We start from the raw sequence: 23,097 nt of genomic DNA, 5'->3' as shown, positions 1-23,097 counted from the left end.
CACATCTTGACGCTAAGGAACATATTTCTCACTTGTACTCGACTCTTGAGTTTCCTCCTTAAGCCTTTCTGTGCTTCCTGGAGTAATGACTTCCAGCCACTTGAAAATCTGCCTTGAATTTTGTAAAGGGAACCTTTGGTCAGAACAAACTGTGAAAGGACACATTTCAATGGAAACTAACAGCTTAAAAAGACACATGTAAGTGGTTTCTCCACCACCAGGCTTTTAGGGCTGCTGCTGCGACTGGGGAGGAGAAACTGCAGGCAAGGAGCAGGGGGGTCGGCGAGAAACACAAGGCCGTTGGGAAACCAGGGGCCTGTTTCTTTAAAGTCCTGGGGAGGGGGAATATTACATAAAAAAAAAAAAAAAGGGCCGGACACCTCAGGGGAAACAGAAATCCTGCAGGTGGGCAAAGCTCTAGACCAGAGGGCGTGACCGGGGCAGGGAGAAGGCAGACACCCGGAGTCCTGGGAAGCACAGCGTGAACACCTGCGGGGCCTCGCAACTCTCCCCCAGTCGCATACCACGATTTCCTGTAGCCTGGTTTCTACCCTGTGCCTGTGAGGCTGACCCTGTCCCAGTCTCACCATGGCGACACCGGCATCAGAGAGGTTTACTGGCTTGCTCAATGCGACCCAGCGGGCCAGTAACAAAAGCGGGTGTTGAATATGAGTCTCCCGACTGCTATGTAATCATTTATTGGGTCAGTGGAAAAACCATTTGAGCAGAGGCCTGGAACGGACCCCAGAACTCAAAGTAGAAGGCTACCTCAAAGAGAAAGTTCAAGGCTGCTGGTCTGGGGGCCCTGGGGGATCCGAGTTCACGGGTCATTAACAATCTGCTCAGTCCTTATTGTGAAAGGGTTTCCAAATCATCTTCTGACAGACACACTTTGAAAGTGCACCTTTTCTTGCTTATTTTTATTGTTCGGTTTTTGGCTGAGAGCAAACCCGCGTGCTGACTGGGGCTCTCAGCTTGACGCCGCCCGGGCTGTTGGACGGGCACCAAACCATGATTTCATTTTCACCCAGGGTTGTGAAAACACCAGGTGGCTTTAAATGCTCTGCCTGTGAAGTCCCCAGTGGCCAGGAGTGAGGGGTGCCACTCCAGCACCTCTTCTCTCCCCTCTAGAATGAGATGCGACCCTTCTGCGTTTCCGAGGCCGTCCGAGGTGTGGTCAGAAGCAGAGAGCGCAGAAGAGGGAGCAGTCCTTGCCCTGAAACAGCCTCCCCTCAGGTACTCGAGACTGATGCTCGTGGTGTCTGCTACTGGCAGAACCCCTAAACGCTGTGGCATGGGGTCATCTGTCATTTTGCTCAAGCACAGACTGCAATTTCATGATTGGGGCATTTGGCTAGCAAGTCAGTGTCAAACTCAGGACCTGAGTCTCAGCCCAACTGGGATCCTCCCCACTTCTCTCCTGCAAAAGTAGTAACTTCCTCATTTATTTTAAAAAATTGACCCCAACAAAGAGCCGACTGCTGGTGCTGTGGCTGGAAGGGAAGAGAGAATCAACGAGGTCTGAGGAAGTGAAGGGGCCTCGCCGGGTGAGGAGAGGGGTCTGGGATCAGCCACAGAGCGGGATGTGGACAAGGACACAGCTGGACTCGGCGCGGTGGGGACGAGTGAGAGAGGGGCTGGGACCACGGGAGGCTGCTCACCGCGGAGAGAGTGAAGAGCTGGTGGACTTGTGGTGCGAGGAGATTCGCAGAAAGTATGACCCACAGTGGGTCAGGAGGGTCAAGAGGAAGCAGGGACCCTGGAACATGCCCCAGACTAAATTTAAAGGTGGCTTGAGAATTTCAAGAGGCCCTTTTGTCTCTTTTGTATTTTACGAAGGGAAGTTAGAGGAGCGTTGTCAGCGGATGCCGCCACTGGTGAAGCCATCACTACCACGTTGAGGGCGGAGGAGGAGCAGTGGCCGATGCAGACACTGGCCTCTGTCATAAGAAAATATCGCCTCAAGGCTGATACCCAAGCTCAGGGTGACCTAGGAACAAGGGGCTCTTTGCTCTGCACCCGCCTTCAGACTCACGCCCACGGTTCAAGCCCGAGGTGGGGAGTAGGAAGGGGCCGCCTGGAAGCCTCAGCCGAAAGCACCGACAGCCCGATCAGGAAAACCCTGGGTCTTGGCCCAATTCTCTGTTACAGCAACAAAACCCATGGTTAAGATCGTTATTAACTGTGATGTAATATGTGGAGGAATTTATTTAAATGACAAAATTTATTTTAAAAATTTTATAAATGATGTCAGTTTTTAGTTATAGAATCATTAGCTAGAGGTTCACCAGCATGTTTCACTTTAACATTTTTACTAGATTTTTGTGGGGGAAATTATGTGCTGAAGAGCTGTTTTTAAATTTGGGCATTTGGGACCATCTTGGGGAAATCATCCTACAAAAACACTTACAGTCTAATTACTGTATTGGGAAGAGATGTTCCAGATGACCCATCAGAGTTTACTGTCCCAAAATCACCCATGACAGCAAAACCACAAGAGCATTAGAGGCTCAAAAATCTACCCTCACCCCACTTACTTAGTTGGGTCTTTGTGAGGCTAAAGACACGCAGGGGTTAAAACCAACCATGCCCCACCCCCAGCCCCTGAACACTCATCCTTGCTCTGAGATAGGAAATTCCTTTGGCTGTGACCAGGGCCCCATCCCACCTGTCTGGCACCAGACACCACAGCTATCAGTTACACAGACTGAGGTTCGTGGAGGGGCTGTGAGCAGTGCCCAAACACGGAGTATTTCTTTCCAAAAGAAAAATCAATTTTGCCCCACCAGGCGCTAGCCGAACAGAAATCAGCCCGGGGGGACGCCGGGAAGGGTGGTGAAGTAGCTGGTATAATATTTAAGGGACAAAGTGGGGCGATCTCAGAACCTTTGTAGTTAAAGGGACCGAGGGGCAGAGCAAACATGTTTTAACAGCCAAACTCCTCCTTTCACACATGTGTAAAACCTTTGGAATTTCATTGCAAAAACGATTTCAAAAGTAATCTTTGAAGTCTGAAAATAAAAGCAGGAAGGCGGTGTCTCAGTATAGAAAGATGGTTTCAAACCGCTGAAAGGACCCAGGGAAGGCGCCAAAGGGTGGTGAGCTGCACCAGGTGGAGGTCTGCGCTCTGCACGCCAGTCTCCAGGGCCTCCCTCGGTGTTCCTGCATCTCCTCCTCGCTTAGGTTTTCCCTGATGGGACCAGAGATGTTTGTCTTCCCTCTCACAGCCTGGAGAACTCTCACCCCAGGCCTGATGGAGACCGGGTTCGTGATACTGATGACCCGGAGAGAGGAGGGGCAGGGTGTGTGTGCGCGTGTGCGCGTGTGTGTGTGTGGACGTGGGCGTGTGTACACGTGCATGTGCATGAGAAGACAGAAACCACTCGAGCATCGTAGGTGAGCAGAGGCCAAGCCTGTGTGACCTCTTCCACCAAGAACACAAAGGACCAGTGCTGCTGGGCACACGGTTCCTTCAGCGTCCGCAGGGCAGAGAGGAAACAGTCACTGAAATCCCTGACTCCAGAGCTGACAGTAAAACTCCAAACTTGAGAACGTGACGGGGCAAGTGGTGACAGCAAGCAGGGCCTCTCGGTTGCCCTGGCCAGGCCCTCTCCCCTCCCCTGCTCGCTCACCAGGTAACTCACACCCCGGGGGCAGGGGCACCGAGGACCAGCGGATGCAGGAGGGCTCTCGGGAGGCGGCGCCATCATGAGGTTTTGTCCATGACACCAGCACAGACACCGGCAAAAATAGATGCTCAATAAAAACTTACTGCGTTGAAGAAACTGGGGTCCCATCCTCCTCACATATCCCACAGCTGACAAGGCACTTCAGTGTCTCTTCCTCTTGGTCTGCCCCACAACCCCTACCTGACAGCGATGAGCTGAGGCTCCAAAGTTGAGTGGCTTGTCCGAGGAGCAGAGCTGTGACTGTGTCCAGGGCTTTTAAGGCGAAGCCATGCTGCCCTGTAGCCTCCCTCCCTGCCCCGGACCAGCAGGTCATTTGTCCCAGAGGAAGAGCAGGACCAAGGCCTGCAGACCCCGCTGGAGAGAGACCCGCGTGGTGCTAAGTGCTTCACGGCTCTTTCATTCTGGCCTCGGTCAGTAGCTACCCTTGATCTCCTCTTCCTTCCTCCCTATTTCAATTACTATTTCAATTATTTTTCCAAGTACTTTAGCCAAAAAGCTCACCCAAACCCAAATCACCACACCCCCAAACACACAGGTCGGAGAGAGCCCAGGCTTGGGGGAAATGGGCTCCAATGACTCTGTCCTCCGCAGACTGAAACACTTTCCATCCATTCACGCAGCACAGAGAGGCTGACAGCTGCCTTGCTATTTCCAGCAATATTCGGAAGAGAACCAATTTCCAGGACTTGGGGGCCCTGCGGAATGTGTTACTGCAATGCCCCCAGATCACCAAACAGACTGTGCTTCAACAGGGACACCCCACACAGGGGGACAACCCCCACCCAACCCCACCAGCTCCAGGCCTGCACACACCTGAGCTGTGCTGACCCCAGTGGTCTCCCGGAGGGAGAGTCCCCAGGGCCAAGGGCAGGGCCATCTCCTCTGCCTTTTACGGCCCAGAATCAAGCAGAATGACAGGTGGCGAGAAGGGCTTCGGAGTTTAATAAACGACTGCCTGGAAGGCGCACCCCCCAACACCAGGAACCACGCTGTGCCCATCTGCACAATGCAAGTTCCACTTGAGGGCCCTGGTTGTGTGTAGGGCGCACCTGCCTGTGTGTGTACGGCCACACGAACATGCAGGTGTCTGTGCACACGAAGGCCCTCCACAGCAGCTTCTCTCCTTTCTACCAGAGAAAAAGGAGGCACCTCAGTTTGAACGTCTGAACAAGGCTTTGACCAGCTGCCCCCCGACCTCCCCCTTGCACAGGGGGCTGCCGGGAATGCAGTTTTCGCGCAACTTTCACATAAGCAGGAAGAGGGGCCGAGGAGTGGATCAGTGTAACTCTCAGAACCGCCAAGCCCATGACATCCCAGGTGTCCCCAGCAGCCAACCGACACGGAATTTACACAGGGACTCAGCAAACAGCTCGGAGCAATCCCGCAGCCACCTCATCTGCTCCTTCTATTCCACCTGGTTTTTCACTGCTGACCGTGACCAGAGGCTGTGAGTTCTGGGGCATCTTTAGAGCTAAATCAGGAAGACAAACAAATCCTTCCACAGGACGCGCATCCTGGGCACCCAGCCCAGGCCCGGAGTGTTCTCTCTCCCCAGCTCGGGAAGCAGGAGACGAGAGCAGTCCCCACCTCACTCCTTTTCCTGGCTTCCACGACCCCTCGCCCCCCAGGATGTTTGAACTCTTGCTGCTTATGGGGCTGGGGATGCACTTAATTGAACCTACTTCTCTTAGAGACTTGCCACGCAGCCTGGTGCCCGGGGCGCCTCCTCGGACATGGAAGGCCTACGAGTGCCACCAGCTCTGAGGACACCGCCCCCCCCGCCCCCAACAAGGTCCACCACATGTCCCTGCTGGTCCCTCCCCCGGAAATTGTACTGAGGGGCCCTGGAAACCAGTCTTCTCCTCACTGACCCCCCACCCCCAGCCCACTCTCTGCTCCTGCCATGGGCCAGGCCATCTTGCAAGGCCATTTATCTCATTGAATTTTCACTGTATTTTCTGAGGAGGCTTTTCCTGCTTCCATTTCTGTTTCTACGACTGAGGAAACTGAGGTCCAGGTGGTGAGGGGCCTGCCTCCTGGTCATGGTTTAGGGTGATTCAGCCTCCCAGGCCCCTCACTCCTCCTCTGACCCCTGCCCTTCAAGTGATGCCAAGATGTCACCAGTGAGGAGCCAGGCCACAACCTAGGGTGGAGTGTGGATATTTCTGCCCAGCCCTGCCATAGCCTGTCCCCAGGGGCCTTGCCACTGGTGGGAGAAAGGCCAGACAGTCCAGAGGCCCCTGCCTTAGCACCTCCCATTTCAGGTTGAGGGGAGCAGCTGGTCTGCACCCACAGGCATACAGGAAGTCCCTGGGAGTCCCCAGCTGCCCTAGGGGCCTCAGTCCCAGGTGCCAGTCCCGAGCAAGTGCCCTTTCAGCCTCCACCGCACACTGGACACTAGAGTGTGGAGGTGAGGAGTCGACGTTGGACCAGCCTGACTGAGCTGTGACTGTGGGTAAGTCAACCAAGCTCTCTGTGCTTTCATTTCTGTATCTGTAAACTGGGACTAGTGATACCTACATCCATTAGGGCTGTTATAAGTAGAAACGGTTCGGGTCAAGCACTCAGAACAAGGGCCAACACTCTACAAATGCTGGGTAAGCATTTGTTTTGTTATTATTATTATTCACTTTCCCAAACACGAAAGAAAAGGACCAACGTCTGTTCTGGAAATGCTCCGTCTGTGCCGTCCCCCCAACCCTATAAAAATCAGTTTCCTGTAAATAATCCTCACACAGGGAGGAAGCAGGACGGGGAAGGAGGGTGCCCCCATCCACGAGGCTGCTGTGACATGACAAATAAGCTGCAGGCTGACAATGTCTCCAAGACATATTGGAGTTTACTTTGTCGTTCGGGCTTGCCATCTGTGCCACCCCGACGGGGGCTGGCTTCCCAGGCTGCTCAGGGAGCACGCGGGAGAGTCCTCCAGCCCCTGGACAGATCTGCAAGCTCAGCAGGCCATCAGTTAGGCTGCCTAATGAGGGGAAATGGAATTTTCCCACAACCTCCCTGGGAGCCAGGCCTTCCTTCCAAGGAAGGGCCTGGGGTCTCTGCTCTACACCAGGCAGGTGACCAGAGGGGCCCGTCACCTAGTGAGCCTTCCTGCCCGTGCCTCTCTGCTGCCACCGTGCTGTGGCACAGGCTGTCGGTCAGAGGGGAGACCAAGCAACGATGCGAACTTGACCACAGAGCCCTCACAGTCAACTCGGACGCTTACACATCAGGAGGTGGGGGTACAAAGACTGATGAGGACAAGCACTTCCCTCATGGGGCGTCCAGTCTGGGAAACTTAAAACTAAGAGAAGACTGTGAAAGGCTAGGACAGAATTCTGCACCCTGGACGCACTGTCCTGATTTGCTGTGTGACCTTGGGAAACCCACTAACCTCTCTGAACTTCTGGTCCTATTTATAAAATAGGAATAACAGTTAAATAAGATCCTGTATGAGAGCATTTCACTCGATGAATGTTGACTATTATTCCTGAAACCAAACAGACACAAATGTCACTTGCTCCTCTGTGGCAAGGCTGCTCGATCCTTGCCATCGTCCTCCTCAATGTGCTTAATGGGCACAGGTGCCCGCAGGACTCAGGGCTTACTGGGTCCAGCCGGCCCTTCTGGGTTGGTTCAGAAATATTACGGGGTCTCTGGGCAGGAAAGCTAGGAAGTGGCTAAATTTGCCCAAATTACAGGCTGTCCTTACTTTTACCCATGAAGGATGAGCCTCTGCCTTCCTCTGAAATGAGCCTTAGCAACGAGGGGCTCCGGCATATTCACTCTCATCTGAGACCACGCTAATGACAGGAAACCAGGGAAGCCGGGCCTGTCTGTCAGACAGACAGCCTGAGAGAGAGAGGGCCTGCAGCTCTCCGGGGCTGCCTCCCGCCCTCCACTCCAGCCAGGATGGCTCTGTGGATGTCTGTGCTGTGAGCCCATGGCCATAGAGCTTCCTCCAGTGACTCATCTCTAAGAACCAAAGAACACATCTGATTTCCACAGTCTGATGTGAAGGTTTACGGTGGTGGTCATGGCAACGCGATGGTGGGGGCACACTGAGCACCCAGCCATTGTCCCCAGGCTCTGCCAGGCACCGTGCATGTCATCAGCCAAACCTGGCCCCAGGCTGGGCACACAGGAGTTTCTCAGTAGCTGTTTGCTGGATGAGTGGGTGGCCTAGAGACTCTCATGGCCCACGTGTGCCAGGAGCACGGGGGGCCCTGCACAGACAGGAGGCCAGTGAGCCCGAACGAGAGCTCCTGCAAGTTACTGGATGGCCCCCTGCCTGGATGGCGGGTTCTCCAAAGCCCCAACTCCCTTCGCTACGCCCTGCTGCCTGGTGTTCTTGTGTGTGTCCCTGGAGTGTTGCCAGGGAATTTGGCAAGGCTTAAATAGCACTCCCAGAGATCAAAGTTTCAGAGTCAGGGTCTTGAAGTGATTTTTAAAAAATGAAATAGTTGGTGTTTGATGATGATCTCCAAGGAGAAAAGAGTGCAGCAGCAGCAGTCTGCCCCTTCAATAACCAGGCAACCACGGGGCACAGAAAGACTGAGCAGGGCTGGATCTGGCACCGTGGGCTGGAGTTGGGAGGCTCTGAAAGCTGAGCTCCTGTCCACAAGGAGTGGACAAAGCTGATGCAGGGCAGCTGACGCGCCTGTGAAGGAGCTCGAGAGACTGTGCTCACGCTTGGGGACAAAGGTGGGCTGGATGCACCTGTACCAGGAACCAGATGAGAACGGGAGTCACTGGGGTTGGTGGCTTCTGGGAGGAGCTAGGGCCAGAGTGCAAAGAGGAGGCTGGTGAGGATGTGGAGGGGGACAGGAGGGCTCTCTGGGGAGAGAGGAAGCCCAAAGCGAGGCCCATGTGGGCAGCACCCTGGGGAACCTTACCTGGCCAGAGGAGAGGGAGGAGTGGCTGAGCTCACAGCCACAGGGCTTGCAAAGCGCTCAAGAGCCATTGTGGGACAAGAACATTATAGAACCTACGGCCCAAAACACAAAATGGAACAAAAGGGGGAATCTTATTTTGATGAAAGTTAAAATACACAATCATAAACCCTCATGGACTGAATAACACTACATTGAAACAAAACCAATGATCAAAATGATAATGATATAAGAAGAAATTTACAAACAATAAGTGCGATCATTCTTTGGCCAAGTACGATGGATGGATGGATGTCTGTATATGGATACGGACCCCAGTCATCCTATCCGACCAAAGAATAGTAGTGTGTGGGTCAAACACTGTTCCTGACAGAAAAAAGACATGCTTTCAAGTGTTAATGGGACATTTACAAAAATGATCATATATTAGATGACAAAGAAAGACTCAATAAATGTGAAAAAATACAGAATTATAGAGGTCACATTCTCTGACTACCATGCAATAAAATTAGAAATTAAGAAAAGGTTAAACAAAATCCCACTCAGAAAAAAAAGCTTTCTAGCACTTGAGTCAAAGAGGGAATCAAAAGTAAAATTATTATATACTTATAAATGTGAACACTACATACCAGACGATCATCAAAGCAACATATAAGAATATTTATATAGCTTTAAACACTTTCATTAAAAATCAAAAAGAACCGAAATGAGGTGACCATTCAACTCAAGAAGCTATAAAAAAACCAAAATAAGCCAAAAGAAAGTAAAAAAAAAAAAAAAAAGGAACTAATAAAGATAAAATTAAGAATTGAAATGTAAAGCAAAAGCCAAATGTCTTTATAAATAAATCAAAAGCTGGTTACTTGAAAACATAAACAAACCCTTAGTAAGGATACTGAGAAAAAGGGAGGGAAAAAGCCCATTAGTGACATATGTGGCCACAGGTATATTAATTTTAAAATCAAAATGAACTCTTAGGCACAATTTTGTACCACTAAACTTTAAAATTTAGGTGAAAGTGCTGATTTTTCTTTCAAAGAAAATGTAAATGACAAAACTGACTCATGAAAAAGCAGAAAGTCTAAAAAAAGAATCAATCATTGTGAAAGAAACTGAAATTGTTGTCCTTCCTCCCAAAGCACTCCTGTTTCCCCCAAGTGCTTCCAGGCCCATTTAGCTTTTATAAGGAATTTTTTTTTCATTCTCTCTTCCCCTCTTTAGAACAGAAATTACCTTATTTTAAAAATGTTCTGATATTTGAAAGAAAAAACTGATTCTTAGATCACTCAAAAATAGTATCTTAATAAGCATTGAGTCCAATCTCACATATAAAATACCAAAATCCTAATATAAGTAAGAGCAGCTCAAATCTAGTAGTATAATAAGTAATGCACCGTAGTAAAGATTTATTTCAGAAATACAGCAATAATTTTCTAAATGCTAAATCATCAAAATAAAATAATGTGTACCAGTAAGTTAAGTGAGAATGAATATAATAATGTATTAAAAGATTCTGAATTTATTTTTATATAAAATTGAAATTAGTGTCTGAATTAAAAAAAAAAAACACCCCCAGGAAAATAGAAATGGAAGAATCATTCCTTTAGCACGATCAGACTCTCTCTCCTAAATTACTAGCCAACTTCCTACTTGACTGCGGACACTAGAAACATCCTTGCTGATGAGGTCAGGAACCAGATAAGAATGCAAGCTATTGCACCTGTCATCTGCTGCTTTGGATGTTATGGCCAATAATATAAAGCAAGAAAAAGAAATGAGGTATAAACGTTACCAAAGAGACAAAATTGTATTTGCGGATGACACTGTGGTCTATCAAGAAAACCCAAGTAAATCAGCTGAAAGCTATTGCAAACAACAAGCAAACAGAGAGGTGGCCGGTTACAAAATGAATGTTCAAAAACCAACAGTAGTTTTTAAAGTATGTCTAGGCAATCTCCAGTTAAAACATAATGGGCAAAGCAACAACAAATTTAAAACCTGGGAATTAGATAATCAGAAAGTAAACGCTAATACTTCATTGCATGATATAAAGGAGCATTTGAATGAATAGAGAGTCCTGTTTCTAGAAGGAAAGACCAAGCATTTTAAAGATGATCATTCTCCCCAAATTGAGTTATAACTTCAGTATTTTCTCAATCAAAATCTTGAAAGTATTTTCCTTGGAACTTAAAGTGATTCCAAATTTCAATTGGGTGAAAAAAAAACTGGGCTAGAATTACAAGGAACATATTCTACAAAGAGTAATAAGATATCAAAACACACACATGTATAATACTTAAAGGTGTGATCCTCCCATTAGAACATGCATTCAAGCCAATGGAACAGGATGTGAGCCACAAAATATATTATAGTAGACAACAGAAGGTTAATATAAGACTGCTTTCAAACAAGTTGGTAAAAAAAAGATTATTTAATAAGTAGTGCTGGGGCAATGATAAATAATGTGGGAAAACATAGTTAGAGCCTTATGTTATATCATACATCAAAATAAGTGATAGAAGAAATTTAGATTTAAAAGGTAAAAAAAAAAAGAGGAAGGTACAGAATATACTATGAGATAGAGAAGGCCTTTCTAAAATGCGATGGCAAAGGCTCAAAACATACAGGAAAAGCAAAATTAAAGGTCGAACTGCAAACTGGAAAAAGGCAGTAGTAACATGAGAGCCAAAAAAAAGACCTTTTTCCTTAAGAACCTGCTGGAACTCCACAGGCATGAGCCGGACTAAACAGAAAAGACGGAGGGCGGGAACAGGAAAGGGCTGGAGGGACAGGATGGCCAGTCCCCATGGGGAGCCTCACCCCCCACTATCTCATCTATCAAATCGATAAGGAGTTTGGAAAACAACAGCCAGGTAGTACAGTTTCAAGGAAAGAAGGCGTCTTCTGCTTGTGTGGAAGTGTAAACCAATTCAGCTGTTTTGGTGGGCAATCTGTCAACACATCAAAATGCTTAAAAATGCACACTTACCCTAAGGAACAAAGATTTATCTAAAGGAATGCTCCCCAAAGTTTTACTTTTACACATGAAGACATCAGAAGTATCCAGTCCTAGAGGCCTGGTTAGATAAGGTGCACTGGATCCATGAGGAAGCCTGTGCAACCATTCAGTTCTCATGGAGGAAGACTCTGGAAGGATGGAATGACATTCCATAGAAAGGAGTGCGCAGGGCCTGCAAACGGCGTGGACATTCTCAGGAATAAAAAGAAGCAAGTTACTGATGGATTCAACAGGATGAACCTCCGAAACGTTACCCCGAGTGACATACAAAACCACACATTGTATGATTCCTTTACAGTACACGAAACACGTGAGTAACTGCCAGGGATGGAGCTGGGGGACGGTGGTGGGCAGAGATGACTGGAAATGGGAACAAGAGAAATTTTGGGGATTAATGGAGAAATTCCACATTTTACTTCTGGTGGTAGTTTCATGACATTTATCACATGATGGGACATTTGTCAAAATTCATTAACTGTACACAGTACAGTTTTAATAAATACATACATCCATAATAAAATTCAGGGTGAATTTTATTGTATGTAAACTATACCTCAAAAAATCTAACAAAAAGCCCATAATGGATGGTTAGGTAGAAATACAGTTTTATACATAAATATATATGGCATATACCATTATAAAATAATAATTTCTCTGGAAAATGTGATTATGAGTGATATTTATTTCCTTTCCTATTCTTTTATATATTTCCCAATTTTTCTACTTCTAAAAATCCAAAAAGTTTGTGTCTATTTTTGATTAAAAAAATGAATGAACTCATCTGTCTAACAACAAACTTTTCAGGGCTGAGTTCCACCAGCCCTGAGGCAGAACCTGCCGGAGCACTTCTGTTCCAGCCCCTGCAAGGTGCCTGGCTCTCATAGGTGCTCTGAATGGGTGGTGAGAGGCCTGAGTAGCAAGAAGGACCACCTAGCCCAAGAGTTTCATTTTTCAGCTGGGAAAACTGAATCCCAGGCAAAGGAAGCGACTTTGTCAAGTTTGGAAGTGGTCAAAATGAGCCTTAAATCCCAGAGGGCAGTGCTATTTCCAGCACGCTGGAACACCTGTGAAAACCACGAGCTAATCCCTAACCATCCCAGGAGAACTCAAGCTCCTCATGCACTGAAGATCAGTGACGCACACTCCAGGCCAACAACTCCCACGCTGAAGGGAACAGAAGCTCATGTCCAGCTTCACTCATTTTTTTCCAGTATAATCATTGACTTTATATTTTTCTTTACATCTGAAAACACACTTAAATTTTTTAGCTTAAAAATGTTCTTTTGTTTTTATTTTCTATTGAAGTGTTGTTTTTATATTGTTCATTTAATTTTTCTGAACTCACTTTTTAAAACTCTAAATTACCATTCTGAGTATGTGCTCCCACTCCCACCACTGCCGTGGGAGGTCAGGGCCTCCTGGACGCACCCCACACAGAGGCGCGGCGGGGCTGGATGCCTTGACACGTCTGACCAGAGGCTTTAAGAGCCACCACTGCTTCTTCCAGTCTCTTGCTCCTCCCCTCTACTCTGAGAACAGCATGTTTCAGAGAGGAGCTGCTCCTTCAGCCTGGGTCCCAGAAAGAGATGACACATGGAGCAGGACACTATCAATGTGCAGTCACCAACTTGGAACTTGAGTGACATAAAATATGGGGGTATTGTAAGCCACTGAGATTTGGGAGATGGTTTGTTAACTGCAGATTACCCAGCAGAGAGTGATTAATCCACCTACTTTAATCTTATTCTCAACAATACTATCTGCTGATATGCTACTATGGTCGAAATTAAAAAATTAAGAGGCCATTTGCATCTCACACTGCCTCATGAGCACACACACCCCATCTTTTGGGAAACACCACTACAGCCAGGAGGGAGTAGACGGGTACCACAGGAGATGCAGTTAAAGAAGCAGCTCCAAAGGGAGGAGACTCTAGGACCACACAGATAGAATTCAGAAAGCTCTGAATTTTCCCCTAAAAACTATAAGCTGCATCATCAATTTCATCTCTGGCTGCACTCACGTGTATGTATAACTGCTCTAAAAGTATACACCAATCGTAAGACACATTCAATATTCAGAAATGTTAAAACATGTAGGGAAAGTACATCTAAGATTCAAGGGACGTTGGGAAGCATGGGCAAGTCAGAGTCAAAGAGACGGCCATGTGGCCAACTATCCCCCTAAGCAGTGAAGCTTCATGGGTTAACCTTCCAGCTACTAATTCTTCTTAAAACAGGAACCACTCTGACCACCTAAATAGAAAAGGTCCTTATCTACTCTATGACTTAATTATTTAGATACCCTGCATGATGGATACCATTCAGCTATCTAGAACTTTCACTCAGCTCTATCGCGCTCTAATCACTAACGGTCGACTTGTTTAGCTCAGGTAAATTACATTTGCATATGCAAATGATGTCTACTACACACTCTGTACTATTAATGTTATCGCTAATTACATAATAATAGTTACCAATTTCCACGCAGATCAAACTTATAGTTTTGTAGCTATTAGGGAAATTGTGCTTTGTAATTAAGATAATCCTCATTTCCAGATGCTAATTAACTATATAATAATTAGTCTCATTCACTAATGCAAATTAAGGATTTTCATCTTTATTGATAAAGGAGTTGCTGCTTATCGGTTAAGGAAAGATAGCCCTAGAAATCTTGCAGAGAAATACTTTTCCCCCTCTAAAGGTTAAAAGGTAAATCCATTTTTATCAGTCTCATTTGAGAATGCAAATTAGGTCTGATTAATCAAGTCAAAGATAAATGTGCTAGACTTATTTCAGGACAGAATGTATAGCTTAACGAGTTCATTTCTTTTCCCTTTATAAATACCCAGATAAACAGAGTCACAAGCAGAAGTCCACCTCCAGGAGTCGTTCATCCACGGTCAGGGGAGAACTCGGGGATGCATGTCTCTCTACGACTACTTTTTGCTTCCCCTTCAAGGGTCGTGGAAGCACCTTGAAGTAGCTGTGTCTTTTTGGTTCAGTCACAGTGGGAACGAGCGAGAAGAGATTTTTGTGAGTAAACACAGAGGAAAAAGGGAGAGCCACATTTGCTAGGATTATTAAGTTTTCTATGCTCCAAACAGAATACAAACTGGCACCTCCCATCGTGACTAATGAGGGCTGCCTCGGCGAGAACAGAAGGGCTGACAGCCAGTGAGGCCTAGTTGGCAGGCCCCAGCCCAGACCTCGCCGCATTCATCATTCGCTAAACCAATCCACCAATTCCGCACCACCATTTGTCATTAATTATGCTAATCAGCACACCATTACTCTCCGATGACATTGTAGCTGTTATTAGCTAGTTATGGCTTTTCAAAAGCACAACTTATTGTGCATGCATGGGCTGTGCATGCATTAGCCTACAGGGAAGAAATGTCCAATTATGAAAAGAAGAAATTCGCTATTATCTTTTTATAACAAACCAATTTAGTAATTAGAAAAGTCTCTGAACTCATGGGTTCCTTTTTTTGCCTTCCCTTACAATAACTGAAACCAAAAAAAAAAAAAAAAAAAGGTTTTCAATATTTCTCGGAAAGGAAAGGAAGTACCAACACGGAGACTTTTCGGCGACAAGTTTGAAAGGGGGGCCTGAGGAGCAACTGTGCACAAGCCCCTGGTGGGCTGGCCTTTTCTCTCCAATTTGAGTTAGCAGGACCGCTTTATTATGTATACTTCAGCCACTACGAATGCCGGGGAGAGGAAAGCGCACCCACGTGACCTTTCACAGTTCGCTCAAGGCAGAGCGAAGCCGTTCGCGTAAGGACGCCGGACAGCGTGCACCGTACCCGGCAGACGCTGACTCCAGAAACACGGCAACAGCCCCCAACCCCCCTGCGCCCTGTGACATGCCAGGAGCGGCTACACCACTCAGGTGACCTTGGAGACGGATGATTTGGCCATATTAGCACCTGTCCTGTGCACGGTTTAGGAGAGAAAAAGGACTGCACTCAGGGCTGGCGGAAGCAGGGAGCCGTCTGGGTCAGCAGCCAGACCGTCAGGGGAGACCCTTTCCCCAAACTCACAGCCCCCCAGAGGGGCTTGCTCTGACCCTGGCGTGTCAGCAGGGCTAACCTGCAGGCTCTCTGCAAACCAGGCTCTAATCCTAAGTTGTTGTGTTCAGGCTGGAGTCTTTACCACTAGTTTCAGAAGCTTAGTCTGTATTAAGAGCTCATTAATATCATCAGAGTAAATGGGCCTATTAAAACATCTTTAAGCAATATCTGAACATAAATCTCCCTAAACTATATTTAATGACTGTACTTAAGATACATTATATGGAAGTCTTAATGAGACATTAGATAGCATTTTGAAGATTAAAATTAGAGAATCCATATAAAGTCTGTCCACTTAATGTAGCCTTAAGCTATACTGATGAAAGCATTACTACCAAATTATTACTGCATTAGAACAAATATTTTTAATCATGTCTGATTTACACATTCTCTTTTTCATATAATTTTCATCTTCACAAAAATACATTTTGAGTTTACAAAAGAGGGCATGCCAAAGGTTCCAAGGTTTTGAAGTACTCTAGAGGTAAAGCGAACACAGAATTTAGTTCGTACTGCTTACTGAAAGAGCTCTGGGCTCCGAGTCACATTTCTTTATGCTTGGTTTAATTAGTTATTTCAGTACTACAGGTAGCCAAATATATTTACCTTATGACTTCACTTCCTTCAAGAGCAGACTACAAAGAAAACAGAACTGAACTGAAAACATTGTGAAGACCAGAATACAGGACAGTGTACACAGTACAATCTACACAGCGCTGGCTGTGGTGACATCTGGGCGTCTAACTGAATCCTTTTCTGGGCCCCGTGGAGAGCCCACACTCCTAGGGAGCACCCTGCCCTGCACTTCGTGCCCCCGCCCTCAGCAGACACAGCTAGACAGACATCCTCTGACCTCTGAGGCCTGTGACCTTTTGTCTGTTTCCCTCAAGCCAGCCGCGGAGGCAGGAGTGAAGTCCTGCTTCTGTTCCAGGGCCCCCTCTGTGAAGAGCAATCAGTGTTACTGGTAGAAGTTTTGTTTTTTTTTTTTAAAGTTTGACTCCCCCAGGGCTAGGGGAATTGAACCTTTTAAACAGATCCAAATCCGCCTCAAGTCTGTTCAAACAATGAAGCGTTCTCAGGGCCCGCGGGAAGAGGGATATGGGTGAGAGGAGCTGATGCACAGAACTGAACCACTTGGGGCAAGTGGTCGGTTGGGCCACAGAAAGACTTGCGTGAGTCTCTCTGCATGAGGGAGTCTACTCCATCTAAAATAGAAGCGTGTATCTCGAGTCCATACAAATCTTGACAAGGCTTAATACACAGTGGTCTCTTGAAAACAAGTCAAACTTCAGATTATATATACATAGAAATATTTTTCTTCTTACTTATGTACTGTTTTAAAATACCACACACCCAAATAGGATTCTTCATGCAACAGAAAAATCTCTCCCCTTCCCTCTGTTCCTGGAAGGAGTTCTCCCGAAGGAAAGAAACATCATCCACCCCTGCCTGAGGATAACAGCCCCACAATCCCAATAAGGGGTGAGCCTGCCGAGTCCGTCCCATCTCCCCGCCAGCTGAACTGTGGAGAGAATGTCATCTGAGAACCTGGACAAGGATAAGCCAGGATTCGCACAACCTGGACTCGGATCTGACACCAGCACGAGATGCTTTGCAAAAATTAGCGCTTTGGAAGACGTTAGAGATGAATTATCACTGAAGCTTTTTAGACTTTTTTGGTGATACTTTATACCAAAGTATAACCACCTTTTATAAATGCTATTCAATTATGAAAGACTTCCGGGATTATGTAAATCAAGACAAGTCAACCGGTGACACCTTTCTTAATAGAATGAGATTCTCTAGCTTTTTATTTTTTTCCCCCCTCACAGGAGAAGAAAATGGCACAATTTAAATGCTCTGGTCATTAAAAGAAGACCCCTCCTCTCGCATGTAAAAATCTGTAGCAACAAGCCTATTTCCATTCACTTCTCCCAGATATTTTCTCCCCAAAAGGAACTTCTTCATAGTATAATTCTGCATTTTTAACTGTGTGAATTAGGCATTCTTCATAAATAACAGCTATGTTCTATACACAGGAGCTCTTTTTTATTAGGGACACAGTAATGAACAATGAGCAATGTGTTCTATTATTCTTTGTCAAATCACAAAATGCTACATTAGAATAACTGTGCTGGTCAATGTAATATAGTAGATTAAATTCAACTTCTGTGGAAAAACCACTGTAAAACAGCATGATAAGAAGGCTATAAAAAATTTAATTTTACTCCAAACTCCATCACAAAAAAAATGGTGTGAAAAGTAATTTTGCATAATCAGTACACGCCATCTGGAACAATTAACCGATTTCTATAGAACTATGAGGATCAGTCATATCTGCTTATTAAAGATCAGAAATTATACAAGTAATAAATCCTTGAAAAAACTAAGCGTACTCCCGCCTGTCAACGCTATTTTAACTTCAAATACTGAAGAACGCCTGATAAGGCTGAAAAGAAGAGATTAATATATGCAAATTACATCCAGCATTTAAAATCCCCACAACTGTCTCCGGTTTTCTGTCCCTTATTGCTGCCTTTATGTTTTATTCATACACCAACTCACCTGTCACTTCATAAGCTATAATATTATGGGGGTATTATTAAACAGCATAAAGCCGTGCTTTAATTGGAAAGCTTCATTGCATTTTCCAATTATTTGGAGTAAATTAAAAGCAGATGCACATAGTTTAATAAGGAGTCTAATATCAGTTCCGGGAAATCAAAATTCATTGTCATTACTAGGCTGTGATAGTTTTGCAAACTGTACTCAATTTTAGAGGTTTTCAAAAGAAAATCTGTCTATGCAATCTGTTAATTGTCACTCGGTTAATAACTGTTTAAATATCCAAACTACACAGCAGCTTCCTATTAAAAAAATTAAACTAGGGGGTTTGCGTAAGCCAAAGAACTCCGGGGCTGGGCTGGACTTTCCCGACTTGCCCGTACACCGTGAAACAATGGAGCTGGGAGAAGCCCACCCCGGCGACAGCTTCGCCCGAGGGGAGGACAAAGAACAGCGGTTCTGTACTTGGGCGAGCACCAGGGTTTGCAGCGCTACCAGCCAGCTCTCGGTGGAAAAGGGCAGAAGCCGTGTTATAAATTGCGTTTCCAGAGGTCTGCACTGCTCAGCAAAAAATTAGCTTCCAAAGTTTTAATTGGTCTACCTAAAATAAATCCTTTTTATGAGTGGGTTAACTGATTCAGGGTGCAAACATGGAAAAATCAAAGAAAGCAAATGTTGTGACCAATTTGTTTTTTAAAAACGTACCCCCGAAGGGCCATCCCTGCTGGTTCACAACCTGGGAGTAGAGTGTCCCCAAGGCCCTGCCCTGCAGGGGCTGCCACGGTGCCTGCAAGTGGACTGACCGCCAGACAAAGGACGGTAGTCTAAGCCACTATGCGTTTAAAGAATGAAATCTTAAAGGCTACTCTCCATGAGGGCTCTTGCTCACAGATGCACTGATGTTATAGCTTTGCAGCTACAAGTTGCATACATACAAATACGTGCAGCGAAAGCATTTACAAATGGAAAATCACAGGGATACTCAAACTAGTACACGTAACCTTTTCATTTTTATACCAAGTGACAGACCTGTTCAAATCCTAGGTGTGTAAATTATAATAGGACAAGCAGTAATTGACTTTTAAACTCCACCCACTGTGAGGGCTACAATTAATCTGTTTTTAGCATAAGAACCGCCGCTCTGCAAAGTTCATAACTTGTAGGCTCTTCTCCCCAATCCAATTAAAGCCTAAGAGTTTTTCTAAAAGGTAACAGCACAGAATTTATTCTTCATCTTCCGGTTCAAAGGGCAAAGCCGCTAACACCCCAATCATGCAAGGGCAAGCACCCCCAGACCCGAGAGGACACCAAATGCTTGAACACGAGGGAGCCTTCTGGCAAAACAACCAGAAACTATGCTCAAAGATGAAGATAAAAGCAATTCTTGTGCAGTGATCCAAAAAATAGCATCCCTCTCTTTTTTTTTCAAAATTACCTGTTTTAATAAAGTAGACACACTGTGCCAACTGAACCATTTAATTATCTGCAAAAATGATGAATCAAAACAATAGTTTGCAAAAATAAATGACTAACCTCTGATTAAAATGTCTGTCCTCATTAAATCCAAATAAAAGGTACAATATCTTTTTTAAAAAGTGTAGTCTGAAGAAAGGAGCAATTCCTCAGCATTGAGAGAGAGCCTGGCGTCCTCCCAGGAGACAGGGACATCTAAGAAAGCTGTTTAAACTACTCTCTCAAACTCTGAGAAAGATGGCCTTCGGTGCGCGGCGTGTCCTGTGGCCACAGAGCTGGCTCTCAGCACAGGCCCCAGCACCTGGGCCCCCGTCGGGCGGCAGCTCTAGAGCGGGAGCCTTCAGGATGTGCTCGGTGGGTGGTGTGACTCTCACGGTCCCTTAAACCAAGTCCCCAGCTCACAGCTATGTAAGGATTCTGGGGCAAGGAAAGGGGCTCCCCCCAACCCCGCCTTGCAAAAGGGTCCTGAGATGGGAGGGGCAGGAAAGAAAGAACCACAAAGCATAAGGCAAAGAAGAAAGAAGTCAAACTGTTTAGAGGGCTGAGCACAGATACGCTCCATTCTCAGTCAGAGCTGATTTGATGAGAAGGGAAGGGGAAAATCAGAGGCTTTAAAATTGTTTTACCCGGTAACAGAATAACTGATTTCTGAACTAGGGTGGAGGACTGGCCTTGTGTTACACCAAGAAGTCCCCTGAACTGGGCAGGGTCCCTCCAGGCATGAGCTCCCCTCTGGCTCTGCCTTGGTGGACCAGCTGCCTCCTCCTGACTGCATTTTAGGTGGGGTTGCAGGGGAGAGGGGCTCCTACTGCTGGCGAATAAGACCTGCGCTGCCCAGGATGACAGTGTCTATGACAGTCATCCCAGCTACCATTTCCAGGGGCCCACTGAGCACAAGGCACTTCACATACACTACCCGCAGTCCACAAGATTCAGACTAGGAAACGATTGAAACGTTCCGTAAACTGTCCAAAGTCACGCAGCTGGGAAGGGCGGATACAAAGGGTGGATCTCAAGAATCAATCTAACGACAGATATCACGGAGTGCCTCCCATGGACTAGGCGTCAGACACACACCAGTGAATGAGGCTCGTGTCCTAACCTCCTGAGATGGACCCTGGACTCCAGGAGAGAACTGAGTACTGAACAGGACATTATAACCAAAGACAGATCGCCCTTTTCAGAACCGAGAAACCAACCAGAGGGCTGAAGTTCACAAAGAAGCATGAATAGCCAAGAGGCCTTTGGCCAAAGAAGCTGCGCATGTTGGACTTTTATAAAAGGCCCAACCACCTTTGGCAGAAGAAGGGTAAGCGAGGACTGTGTAATTCACGAGCCAAAGGACCCGCTGACAAGAGTGACACTGGCATTTTGTTAGCGCAGGGCATGTTTAAGGTAAACACAGGAAGCAATGGAACAGAAAGATGGGTGCGCTTACCGCCTCCAGGTAGCAAGCGATTAAGTACTTCTAAGTGTGTCACCAGGAGCGATGCTTAGGGCCAACGAGGCAAGCTTTACTCTCTCATTCAAAATTATGGATGTTGCCTCGCCAGTGGATCATGAGATTGTTCACGCTATAAAACAAGCCAGGCGTGAGAAACCGCTCTCGAACAAAGGATCTCAACCTTGGATGAGAGGTGCGCATCACTCACTGTCTGAGAGACAATCGAAAGACAAATCCGAGGAATAAGGAGCCTCGTTCTCTGGGATGTGTGATAAATACATCCCACGTAGACTCTAGGCCGGAGCACTGAAGATTGTTTTTTAAACATAAACAGGCTAAGACCATCACTGGCCATTAATAAAAGGAGTAGGGGAAAGCATCCGGGGTTTAGGACACAGACACCAAGTGCACGACAGCGGGTGGGTTCAAGTGTTCTGCCCACAGGAAAGGTGGCTTCGCTGTTACAAAGCAGGTCAGAATTTCTTTTGTCCTAATGTTAGCAGTTAAATGCACTCGTTCTGATATAAAAGGGAGGATGTTCATATCGTGCGACAAAGGGTAACTTTTGATCTCATCACCGAATCCAGTGCAGCCATCCAATTTCTCCCCACGCCCACATCTTTGATCACTGAGTCATCAGGAGTTTAAAGATGCGCACCTGGAATCTGATCCTTGCGACTACTGTCGGTCAGCAAGGCTAGGGTGGGGAACTCAGGGAGCTGCAACCAGAAGGAGGGAGGCTGGGGCTAGGAGCTGACGGGGACCCACAGGGTCTGGAATGGCTCAGTGACCTTGGCAGAGGCTGGCAACACAGGAGGCCCAATCTAGAGAATGAAGCTTCAGAGCAGGTGGTACTAAGGTGACTGTCAGCTCGAATAAGAGCCCTGTGGCAGGCAGGGTGCAGAGAGCTGGGACAGTGGGGGCAGAAGGCCTACAGTTCAGTCCCACGAGTGTAATGGTGTTTGTGGGCCACCCGCTGTCACCATAGGGCTATGGGGAGACCACAACAAGGGGACATCCAGGTGCCTGGCGCTCCCCCAGACAAAAGTCTCCAACAGCAGGAGCAGCGGTAGCCCCGCATACTGATGGGGAGGGGGTTCCTTGAGGCACGTGGAGTATATCCCCTCTCCTGCTGGGGAAAGGATCCGAGAAGGGGCAGCCGGGAGGGGCTCTGGAATGATCACAGTCACGGCAGCGCACCTGCAGCACCTTCCACGTACCAGGCTCGGTTCTACTCCTCACCACCAGCCACCGTCATCCCTGTTTAATAAGGAAAGTAAGGCCCAGAAAGCTTAAGCTGGTGTCACTCAGCTTTAAGTGAGGGGCTGTGTGCTCACCCATTCACTGTCCTGTCCAGCCCCAATGGGAGCCCCACCCCATGGACCGGGGAGCCATCATCAGTCAAGCATCAAAGGCCTCCCTCTGAAGAGGTCCCAGACATGGTGGTCTGGGGAGTCCTCTGAGGCTGAACCGACGCTGAGACTCTTACACAGGTGAGTCCTTGCACACTCTACTCTAGGTGTGTGTCCCCCCAGCTCCATTTGACCAAGGGAGGGAAGTGGTCATGCAGCCTGAAGGGGCGTCCTCCGCACAGTGGCTGGGAGCTCTGGGCCTGGCGGGGCCTGAATCTCAGCCCTCCTGCTGATCAGTGGTACAACTGGGGACAAATCACACGCTCTCAAACCTTAGTTTTTCCACCTGTAAGATAAACACACTTATAAGGCTTGAAACAAGGCTCGAGCATGGGAGCGCAGCAACACTGGCAGCTGTGCTGTGTCTGTAACACAGAGATAATAGGAGTACTAGGACAAATCCTGAAGGGTTTTTGTCAGGTTTTCTTGGTGAGGATTTGTTGGGATTAAATGACAAAATGCATGGAAAGGGCTTACTACAGAGTCTTGTACATGGTAAGTGCTAGGGGAAGGTTAGGTATTATTAAAATAAATTAA

The 23,097-nt window shown here is 46.9% G+C and overlaps 1 protein-coding gene and 1 long non-coding RNA gene across 5 annotated transcripts in view; one reads left to right on the top strand and one right to left on the bottom strand.

Moving 5' to 3' along the window:
• MVB12B (multivesicular body subunit 12B) overlaps positions 1-23,097 on the bottom strand; it is a 234,488-nt gene that overhangs the window by 40,602 nt on the left and 170,789 nt on the right. The gene's annotated exons all lie outside the window — the stretch shown is intronic.
• Positions 5,061-14,654, top strand: LOC140695908 (uncharacterized). The gene is made up of 3 exons (XR_012071744.1): positions 5,061-5,136; positions 5,954-6,144; positions 14,443-14,654. It is a non-coding gene; the product is annotated as an uncharacterized lncRNA (long non-coding RNA).

The sequence above is a fragment of the Vicugna pacos genome, chromosome 4 (assembly GCF_048564905.1).
Source record: "Vicugna pacos chromosome 4, VicPac4, whole genome shotgun sequence".
NCBI lineage: Eukaryota > Metazoa > Chordata > Mammalia > Artiodactyla > Camelidae > Vicugna > Vicugna pacos.
Note: the sequence above shows the minus strand (reverse complement) of the source record. Positions and strands in the feature narration are given on the sequence as shown.